At 43.1% G+C, this 11,477-nt stretch overlaps 1 long non-coding RNA gene and 1 pseudogene across 1 annotated transcript; one reads left to right on the top strand and one right to left on the bottom strand.

Annotated features, from left to right (window-relative positions):
- Positions 1-556: 556 nt before the first annotated feature.
- LOC118656688 lies at positions 557-1,076 on the top strand (annotated as a pseudogene).
- A 3,222-nt stretch (positions 1,077-4,298) lies between these two features.
- On the bottom strand, positions 4,299-7,790 carry LOC118656649. Its single transcript, XR_004967659.1, has 3 exons — positions 7,664-7,790; positions 5,590-5,700; positions 4,299-4,355 (listed from the first exon to the last, which is right to left on the bottom strand). It is a non-coding gene; the product is annotated as an uncharacterized LOC118656649 (long non-coding RNA).
- Positions 7,791-11,477: the final 3,687 nt, after the last annotated feature.

The raw sequence follows: 11,477 nt of genomic DNA, 5'->3' as shown, positions 1-11,477 counted from the left end.
AACTCTGAAAAGTGTATGGGCTCAAGGGTTTTGCTTAGCAGACTGTGGATGTGTATTATAACTTATGACAGTTCAACTTACAGTTTTTTGACTTTACAATGGTGCAGAAGTAACATGCATTCAGTAGGAACCATACTTTGAATTTTGGTGTCCTGGGCTAGTGACATGTGGGGCGATACTCTCTACTGCTGCTGGACAGCATCAGAGAGCAGCAGCCCTCCCCCTGCCCCCCCAATCAGCTATACAAAAACACGGGTCAACATCTGATACTCTACAGTGTACTGTGTTGCCAGCCTTTTTTTGTATACTGTGGATTGTGTTTTCCCATCCCATAATGTCTACAAATGCCCATCTGGCTCTCCTGTTTCCGGCAAGAAGAAGAGGAAGGCAAATACTATTGAGTTGAAACTCAAGATAATCTCCCAACTGTGGGCTAATATAAACGTTCTGAGCATGCTTAATGTGGGCAAGGCTAAGTTGTTATGTTCAGTAGATTAGGTGTGTTAATGCATTTCTGACTTAATGATAGGTTTATTGGAGCAGAAACCATCTTAAGTCGAGGAGCATCTGTATACACTCATTCTAACAATGTTGCACTATGACAGCACCAGTCCTTCAGATGGCTGAAAGCAAAGAAAAACTCTGTCCCTCCCAAAGCAGAGGCCAAAGCAAAGGCTTTGAAGCAAAGAAAGAATTGCTAAGAGACGTCCACAGCCACACACAAAAAGATCCCCACATCACCCACCTTCCGACGGCCCAAGACACTGCTGAAAGCAGCCCAAATATGCTCAGAAGAGTGGCCCCAGGAGGAACAAACTTGACCACTATGCCATCATCAAGTTCCCCGTGACTACCGAGTCAGCCATGAAGAAGTCAGAAGACAACAATGCTCTGTGTTCATGGCAGGTGTCAAGGCCAACAAGCACCAGATCAAACAGGTTGTGAAGAAGCTCTATGGTATTAACATGTCCAAGGTCATCTCCCTGATCAGGCCTGATGGAGAGAAGAAGGCATATGTTGAACTGGCTCCCGACTATGATGCTTTGGATGTTGCCAAAAAAATTGGGATCATCTAAACTGAGTCCAGATGGCTAATTCTAAATATAAAAACATTTTCATAATCATTTATTTAAACATTTCTTAAGTGACTTGAGATCTTTGAATCAAAGTTTTAACCCATAAATTATATGTCATTCAATGGATACTTTTAGCTTTTATTTTTTTTTTTAGCTCTGATTCCTCCCCCCCCCCCCCCCCATTTTATAGATGAAGCTTTAAAAATACTCCACACATTTAAAGGGAAAAAAAATAGCAGTGTAGATGCTGAATAGATTCCAGTGCATTTTCTTCCTTTATATCTTCTTTCAGAGGGAAATTAACTTCTCTGCCAGGGTATAGAGACTGCTTCTTCAGTCATCAGTTTGTGATTGGGGAACTCAGAGGGGTGTAGTAGATCTGGCTACCAGCATGGAGAGGTATGTTTCTGAAATGTTCTTAGAACTAATAAACCTATTCACACCTGAACTAGACTTTTAAAAAGATGAATTTACAGAAACCAAGAGAATGAGATTAACAAAGGAGCTGGAAAGGCTGATTACTATTTCCTGGCAGCACTGGACCATTGAAATGCCCCGGAAGGTTGAGAAAGTGTCTTAGATTGTGGGGCGGTTCTTCCTCCCCAGACTAGGGGAAGGTGCACACCAGCCGAGATGGGACTTGCCCTGGATCAATCCTGTGACTGGCTGTGACACTGTCATTCCCCAAATCATGGCTTATTCTAAGATTTGAAAGCCCCAAAAGAGTAATCAACTGCTTGCCTCTCTTGTCCCCCTGCCATGATGCAATATGCATTTTTGTTTCCTGTGACTTTTGCCCTCACTGCCCTGCCTCAGATTCAAACCCCAGAGCCCTTCCCAGACAGGAAGCTTGTATTGTGCCCTGGGCAAATGTCCCTGCACCAGACACCAGGGTTGTCCCTCACCTCACTTTAACTTGGCTATCATGGAGTTTGCTCTTTACTTCCAACCTGCAGCCTTCCGGCATGGTATGTCACTCTCTAAGTATGTGAAGGAGTTTTACTGATTAGCAGCCTCCTTAATTGTAATTTTTGAACACAAATCCTCCTACTTCTTTAAAATATATATATATGTGTGTGTGTGTGTGTGTATATATATATATATTGATTTCAGAGAGGAAGGGAAAGGGATGTACAGAAACATCAGTGATGAGAATCATTCATCGGCTACCTCCTGCACACCCCACACTGGGGATTGAGCCCACAACCTGGGCAAGTGCCTTGACCAAAATCGAACCATGACTTCCTGGTTTATAAGTCGATGCTCAACCACTGAACCATACTAGCTGGGTTCTTCCTACTTCTTTAATCCTGAAGTACATACACACCTGGAGCTATTCCAGAGTTCTCCTGGCTGACTCTTCCCCCCAGGTTCTCTGACCTTCTCTGACAGGTGGTCCTGGGAGGCCCTAGGGGGTGGCGACTCATCCTAAGCTGCTACAGAGATGAGGCTGAGGACACAGTGCTCTCTTCACTCCCAAACAGAACAGTCTTTGCCATCCCAACCAGATGTATTCCAGACTTCACTTGCCCACATTTCATTCCCTGCTAAAGAATTTGCCCAGGGCAATGTTGCTTTTCACTAAAGCAATGTGCAACGAATTCCCTAAGCCAGGCCCATTCCTTGGTAGCCCCCTGACAGGAGGCCTGCTGGAAAAGGACACCTTGGTCATTGGTGACCCACTGCTTTCTTCTCTTCTGAGTGATCCTCCATGGCCATGTCAGGAGATCTGTCAACTTCAGAGATGGCAAGTAGATGTGAGTTTAAATTCCCAACTTTCTCCCACTTTCCTGTTATTCCTCTGTCATTGTCAGGCCCTTCCCCTTGCGGAGTCCCAAGCTGCTTAGGAGGCGAACTCACATGGATGTGAATCTTGTCTCTGACCCTGTTCATTGTTCTGTGTCTCAGTTTCCATAGGCAATGTGGGGCAATCCCAGGACTTGTTTCACAGGCTTGTGGGAGAATCCCGCTGTCACTGGGATGGACTATCTGATCAAATGGAGATGGTGCATTCACTCTGATAAAAATCAGGTAATAGGCTTTGAAAAACTCTTCCTTCTGTTTATTCCCCATTCAAGGTGACATTGATGGAAAGCGGTCCTGGTGGATGCTCATTATTGCTGGGGGTGCCGAGGGAGTGTTCAGCAAGTGAGAGGTACAGGTCTTAGTTACTCTCAGGATCAGAGGTCATAGCTTCAGACTTATCAACATACGGGTCCTGGCTCGGTTTTCTTAGCCAAAGACAAGCTTACTGTTGTCATATTAGTGATTACATCCACTGAAAAGGTCCATATGACGGCCAAATACACCAAGAGACACAAGCCAAGTGAGATTTTAATATGCTGAAATAATATACTTCTGACTTTGAAAAGTACCCTGCATGGTTAAACCTCGTCCTTTTTACTAAAGAGGGATAATTTGCTTCAGATTAAAGTCAAAACAATAAAGCTGCGGATGGAAAATGACCTTTCTTGTCCTTACACATATCAAGTAGCTGCCTGGAGTAGTGAGCCCAGCAGGAATTCCATTTAACTAACTGACTGAATCCACAGGACTCCAAAAACTCGTTCCTTACTGCTGAGGCACTAAGCCAAACAATTCTGTCACTAGAAGCCCAGGAGTTTTCATGGCGACACCTTGGTGTGATGGCATTTTGTGTACCAGGCTTGGTGATGTTAGCTTTGTAAATTTTTTTAACTCCAAGTTTATATCTCCACTTTTAATATTTCACATGATCCTTGTTTTGATGTGATGTCATCAACATATTGGAATTGGAAATTTGGTTTAAAATCTACTTCCCACACCTCACATAAGGTTGAATATACACAGCAGGTGATGATATGTTTTGACCTGCCATTTGCTTCTTTCTGTAGAGAGGTTTCTTGCAGCCATTCCAGACTTTAGCATTCCTGTGCAATTTAATATATTTTTAGGTAGGTCCATGCATAAGAAGCACCATGCGTAGCAGAGTTTCATTAACTTCTGAAGAATCATTTGGAATTCCTAGGTGTAGCTGAAAGACATAAAACTCTAATAGAGAAATATAAAGATGAAAATACTAGCCTTACTCTAAGTAAGTAATCCTATCTAATAAAAGACAAAAAGGGTAATTAACCGTACCTCCACTATGCTTCCCATCGGCTAATCAGTGAGATATGCAAATTAACTGTCAACAAAGATGGCGGCTGGCAGCCATGCAGCTGAAGTGAGCAGGAGGCTTGCTTGCTCCAGTGATGAAGGAAGCCAAGGTTCCCCGCCTGCCGTGGCCCAGCTCTGAGCCTGAAAGCAACAAAGTTTCAATTATAGAAGGTAAATAAACCCCAGATACCTGCTTTCAGCCAGGCAAGGCCTCAGAGCTGGAGCGAGCAGGATGGCAACGAAGTTTCAATTATAGAAGGTAAACAAACCCCAGAATAAAAAAAAAAAAGAAAAAAAGGAGAGGCTGGGAGCTTCAGTCGCCAGCTTGGCCAGCCTGAAAACAGCCCTCAGCCCCTCATCCAGGCTGGCCAGGCACCCCAGTGAGGACCCCCACCCTGAAGAGGGTGTGACCAGCTGCAAACAGCCATCAGCCCCTCACCCAGGCTGGCCAAGCACCCAAGCGGGACCCCCACCCTGATCTGGGACACCCTTCAGGGCAAACCAGCCGGCCCCCACCTGTGCACCAGGCCTCTATCCTATATAGTAAAAGGGTAATATGATAACTGACCCTAACAGCAGAGAGACTGGGAATGACTGGTCACTATGACACACACTGACCACCTAGGGGCAGACGCTCAATGCAGGAGCTGCCCTCTGGTGGTCAGTGCGCTCCCACAGTGGGAGCTCTGGTCAGCCACAAGCCAGGCCGATGGCTGCCAGTACAGCGGTGGTCGTGGGAGCCTCTCCTGCCTCCTCAGCAGCACTAAGGATGTCTCACTGCAGCTTAGGTCTGCTCCCGGCTGGCAAGTGGACATGCCAGAGGGATGTCTGATTGCCAGCTTAGGCCCAATCCCCCGGGGAGCAGGCCTAAGCCAGCAGGTGGTCATCCTCTGAGGGGTCCCAGACTGTGAGAGGGCATAGGCCGGGCTGAGGGACACCCCCCCCCGCCCCCCCAGTGCACAAATTTTTGTTCACCGGGCCTCTAGTCTTGTATAATTGGCTGCCTCTAAAATAGGAACACATAGCAAGTAACATGCTTGCAGCATTATTTGCTTCTGTGTCCTTGCGCAAAAAAGGTGGATCTTGGCTCTTATACAAGTGTGCAGATAAAATATGCATCAGAAGTCAGAACATTTATCCTAAAGTGGGTGTGTGTGTGGCCAGTCTGGCTCTAGAAAAATAAAAAAATAAAAAAACCTCCTCTGTGTCACTTTTTTTTTCTATTTCTGTGATGATTCCTTCTTGTCAAGAGCTGTGAAGGGTCTGTGATTTTATGCAACTTGCAAGCTAAAATGTTAGCCTGCTGCAGCTTCACAGTTGCTGGCAGAAGATGTGACATTCTTGGGTCAAAGGTAAAGGGTGATTTATTACTCACAGAAATTGTAGTTGCTTGATATCATCATTTTTCTTGTGCGGTTCCTCAAAGATCCAGTTCCCATGAGCAGCATGAACAGGGCCAGGCGATACCAGCACGTGCATTAGGTTGCTGATTAGTCCAGAGAAATAGAACCAATAAAACATATTGTCTCTCAGGGTGTGCAGGAATTCAAGAGGTCCATGAAGAATTGTCTTTTAGCACTTTTTTTCTTCCCCTTTAAATCGATGGTATCAAAACCGGAAGCTAAAATAAGGTATTTGTACCATAATGAGAATGCTTTTCTTATGATTGCTCCTCTTCAGGCTCATTTATATGTTAAAAACAAGTTGCTCATTGTAAAACTGGAGATTCAAAATTTATTGGGTAAGATGGAGATGGCTTTGGGAGCCAGGACACCTGCCTGTATGGTGGACACAGTGGCAGACGTGGGGTAACTGCCCACCAGAATTCATGCTCCGCACTGGACGTTGGGACATTGTTCTCAGCCGAGATCACATTTTCTGTCCCGTCTTGCAGTTAGAGGCATCACACTAAAGAGTTTTAGGAACGAATGTGAGCAGAAGGGATGTGAGGCTCTTACAGAGGCTAATGAAGTCTTCATGAGCACTCTCCCACATTCTTTTTCTTTTTGGCTAGCAAAGAGGGGAATGGCCATACAGAGACTTAGAAGCTAATAGGGAAGAAGGTTGAGACTTTTGTGGATGGTAAACACCTATTAACTCATTCACTGACAATTCTGTTACATTACTTTATTGTGCTTAAGCTATTTCATATATTTTGGAGACTACCTACTATGGCAACTAGCCTACCCTAATTCATACTAGTACATTTCATTGGTTAGTAGTGATTTTGCAGGAATGAGGAGTCATCTCTTGACTTCTCCAAAAAGCCTCTGTTCTTCCTTGGTCATCTATTGTAGAGATTTTAGAGTCCCCTTTTCTTTTCCACAGAAAACTATAAAGTTGATTAAAATGAACAATACAGGGAGATGAAGATAACAGAGATGTTTACTGGCTCAAATACCTTCCATACATTTAAGGATGTAATTTATGCTATATTAGGATTAATAGATTACCTAAATATGGACACTCATAGTAGAGATCCCACAGTTGGCTGAATCTCCATAGATCTCAGGCAACAATATCTTTGTCAACTTGTTAATACTAAAACATTTAACAAAACCCCAAATAATAAAAAGGGTTGGTGGCAGCCCTTTGAATGGTAATCACAAATGTTTGCCTTTCTGGAAACAAATGCCCACTGCAAAATAAATAAATAAATAAATAAGTAAGTAAGTAAGTAAATAAATAAATAAATAAAAAAATTTTGCCCTTGTGGGAATACCAGTGCCCTGCCTGCATACTCTTTAACCGAGAAATAAGTGCATACTCAGCTCACTATGGTTCAGAACTGTATGTACTGATATAAAGCATTTCTATAAAGGGGCAAATAGTAAATATTTCAGCCTTGATGAGCCAGATGGTCTCTGTAGAAACTTGTCAACTGTGCTGTGACACCCAAGCAATCACAGATAGGACATAAATGAACATAAAAGTGGCTGTCTTCTAATAAAACCTTACTTACCCAAAAGGACTTTTGTCCGTACCCTACTTTGCTAACCCCTGACCTAAAAAATTTATATTCTGTCTGCATGAAGATATAATGACTGTTGAGCTCTGGAGATGAACTGGATTGGTTTGTATATCTGACTAGCATGGGATGCACTCAAAAGTTAATAACTACTTACTTTTCAAATTCAAACTTTCTGTCATCAGCAAGGTGAAGTCACAAATAGTAATGTCTTATAGTTGATATGCATTTTAAAAAAATGATCTTCTCAAGACAGACTTTCTCCTGGCCACACAGATATAAGTCAATCTGATACTTATAAGACAGAGATCCAAAGAGAAAAAGGTACCACTGGCCCCATAAGTAGAACTTGCAGCAGGAGCTGAGATTTAAGGCAGTACGTCTTTTTCAATGTTGCTTATAAAAATTCAACTTCCGCATGAAGCAAACTTCAGGAATAAAAACTCAACAGGAGAGATAGGAGTGTATATAAATAGGGTACCTGCAAAAGCCGATTAGAGATTTCACTAGGATCCCACGCAGCAGATAAGAATGATAGAATGCAAATGGGGGAATTCGGTGTCACTGCAGCTAAAGGTATTGTCATAGGGTGTTTGCATCTCCCATTCCCAAGCAGGGAAGTAAGCAGCAGATTACTACCAGCTCTCCTAGGGCGGTGCTGCTGTAACCATAGGTGACACATCTGCGCATTTCTCAGAGTAATGAGAGGGTGATTTTTCAGGGAAAGTGTGCAAGGTTTCTATTTTAGACTGGGTGTGATGGAGAAAATTTAAAAGTAGACAGCCTTGGTCATAAGGCTTTCTGCTAAAATTAGTAATAAATTGGAGATTTGAAGGAAGGAGTAAGCAGATTGTAGACTTAGGCCTACTTCTTTGGAAGTTTTTCCAGAATCCAGTCTTATGTCTTTGAAAGTTTGTGTTTGCCTTTGTTTCTCTATTCAGATAACTAACACTATACCTGAAGCCATTAGAAACTTCTTTCTCTAAAGTGTAAAGATGCCTATTTATTTGATGATTTTCCCTCTGTGACTATTAAAGTGTTATATAGTATGTATGTATATTATATATTCTAACACTCATACATGGCTAAAGAGTATATTAAATGAAAATTACAATATTTCAGTTTCTACTGACTTAGGTAATTTTAAATATACGCTACTTAGCATAACTTTTTAATTGTTCACAGACTATTACGTGTCTGAAATTCTTTCCCTCTGTTTAAGGATAAAGTGAAATTCTTTATACCCTTGTTTGAGGTTGTTTCACTGTTATGATAAGCTGACGAATACTTAAGTGGAAATTAAATGCATATGGTTTCAGATCCACTGAGTCTGGCTCACAAAGAGTTGTGTTAAAAAAGCACTTTTGAACTTTTTATAAGAAGCCTATTGAATATCTTTCATGGATCCTTAGAGGAGTCAGAAATAGAAAGTTCCAGAATCCTAGGAACAGAGAAAACTTGACCCAAAAAGGTAAAGTTACACTGAGGCTTGGAAAACAGGAAATTCTCGATGGTTTTTGGCAAAACATGCAGTGCCCCGCCTCCGCTCAGTGTGTGGTAAAGTTTCTCCCAGTCTGTGCATTCCTCCTAAGTCAGAAATTCCCATTCCATGACTAGGAATAGTAGCAGCAGCAGCAATACAGCCTTCACGAGGATGAACAAAGAACACTGCCCCTGTGGTTCCTCAGCAAAATATCACTCATTTCAAAACAGACCTGGGGATAGGCCATTTCCCAGACACTGGGGAATCACCTTCCTAGTGGGAGGGAGAGAGCCATTGTTCAGGAAAGGAAGTCCTGTGTGAATGAGCATGTTTGTGTCTTCTGTTGGATCAGCCACAGAACTGGGCCGGGCAGGGCTGCGCTTCTTGGAAATCCACGTTCCTGTGTGGTGGTCATTCCTTGGAGATAGTGGGAGCTCAGAGCACCCTGCTCTTCAGCCCAGAGGAAAACACCCAGCGACAACACCAACACCAACAAGAAGGGCAGAAACAATGGGTGTATTTGAAATTCCATTTGCATGAAGAACGCTGGGGAAAGCCTCCAGTGATCCTAGCTGGTGGAAAACAGATTCCTAGGCTCATTGTTCGGCTCCATGGGTAAGTGAGCAAAGACATGTGGGTGTGTGCAGTTTGGAAGAACATAGACTTGAGCGAAACGTGGGAACTGTCGTTTTTCATTGTCCAGGGGATAGATGTGGAGTGATTTGTTAGCTCCTAAAATAAAAAACAAAACAACAACAACAACAAAACAAAAAATAAAAAACAAGCATGTATCCTCTATCCCCCAGTGCATTTCCAAAAAAAAAAAAAAAAAAAAAAGTCCAAAAGTCAGGCCCCAGCCTCTCTTCCTCCACAGGTCACGGTGAATCACAGTTTTTGTGGTTATGCTATTCAAACAGGCAGGCACTTGGGGTTTGTCTTTTGTTTAATTTACTACAAGATCACACAAGATATTTTCAACAGAGCTTCAGAAAGCATCTTGGGAAATCCACAAAAACGGGCTGAGTCATCTCACCCACATCAGCCAGGCTACATCTGACTGAATCTTCCTCTTTTGTCTCTTGGGAGAAAGTTCTCAACCTCAGCCAGATGTGAGAGCAAGGATGCAGATATTGATTTGGGTCAGGCAGGAGAGCCCCAGCAGAACATGGGCCCTGCGAACCCACGAGCTTTTCCATCGTGAGGGGAAAGCGGGAGGGACCCTACCCACCATTGGCTTTCGGAGCTCAAGACTCAAACCACAATGGAGATAATAAGGGAAAAGTGACTGTATTAGGAATCTGTTGCTAAAAATGACAATTTATCTGGAGGGAGCTGCATTCCATCCATCTCCATGTCATCATATCACAAGGTACAGACCGAGCTAGTTTTTTTTGTTTGTTTGTTTGTTTTTAATTCAGGGTAAGCACCTTTCTAAATCCACCAAGCACGTTGTATTTCTTTTTTGGCCTGTGACCTGATCCTTAGATTAGAGGAGGTGTTAATTTGTTTGCTCAAGCACAAGCCCAAAGAGAATTTGGCTTTTTTATTTATAACAGAATTGGATTTCTGGCTTCTATGAGTTCAAACTAGTGTTCAAAATAAAATCAGTCAGGAAAGGCGAAGGAACACAGTGAGTAGATGAGTTGTTTGGTGTTTAGACACTGTCTCTTTTCATAGGAGAGTCACATTTCAAGCTGGGAGGTGTTTCCCCTTTTCAAAAAATGCTTGTGAAATGCATGACTCATCATGCTATTGCAAACAGCCAAAAAAGTTCCAGAGTACAGGGCAGGACAAACCACAGTGAGTCTAATATTTTAGACACTTGCTGAGACAGTTTTTCCCACTCGGGTCCCGAAGGGGTGGGAGAAGAGGGTCCCTGCTTCCATCCCCAAAAGTTGTTCCCGTCTTAAACCGAAACAGGTCCAATAGGGAGAATTCTCTGACACATCCCATGACCGACTTTCACATCCCTCCTGTAATTCTCCCAGTTGGCAGAGCTTTCTCTATTTGAAGAATTTGGCTCAGAGCATGAAGTGGGCGAAGGAGGGAGAGGAATACTAATACTTCAGCTAGTGAGAAAAAAAGACAAATAGGTTTTTTTTCTATAGCGTGAATCCCAAGTAAGAAAGTGCTTTATTTCTAGCTCTGAAAGAAAAAAAAAACACACCAAAAAACCCAAAGGAGATCTTCCCTTCACACATGCAGAGATGCCACCTTGAGAAATGGATGTTGGCATAAATAGATGGTGGGCCCTGTGCTGTCAGGGACCTGTGCTTTCCTATTTGCCATTATGCCAACACAGACATGACAGCATCCCTCCTCGGGGTGGCCGATTTTAGCTTGAAGAACAATAAATGTGACTGAAATGCCCCCAGCCAAGCACCGCATGCATTTAACCATACCTTCCTTATGGGGAGCTGGATGCCCAAGGCCACTTAGTCCTGTGCTGCATGTGCACTGGGGACAGGTGCTGTGACGGCATGGTGGCCTCGAAAAGCCATGCTAGGCATCCCCGTCACCAGGATTGACGTCCCAACCAAGGATTTGCTCTGGGGGAGCTCAGACCTATTGGAGAGTGAAGGCCAGCGAGGGGCTCCTGTGCCACAGCCCCAGGACCTGAACCCAGACACCAGGATCTATACATATTATTTCCTGGTACAAGGTAGACATTGAGTTTCAAAAGGGACTCATTACTTTTAATTTTTTTTTTTGCTTACCAACAAAAAGGTTAAAAAAACTGTGTGTATATACTCAAAACTACAGAATAGTAAATACACGCATTTTGGTAAACTTGTCTCTCAGAACCAGTGAC

The sequence above is a fragment of the Myotis myotis genome, unplaced genomic scaffold (assembly GCF_014108235.1).
Source record: "Myotis myotis isolate mMyoMyo1 unplaced genomic scaffold, mMyoMyo1.p scaffold_m19_p_1, whole genome shotgun sequence".
In the NCBI taxonomy this organism is placed as follows: Eukaryota; Metazoa; Chordata; class Mammalia; order Chiroptera; family Vespertilionidae; genus Myotis; species Myotis myotis.
Note: the sequence above shows the minus strand (reverse complement) of the source record. Positions and strands in the feature narration are given on the sequence as shown.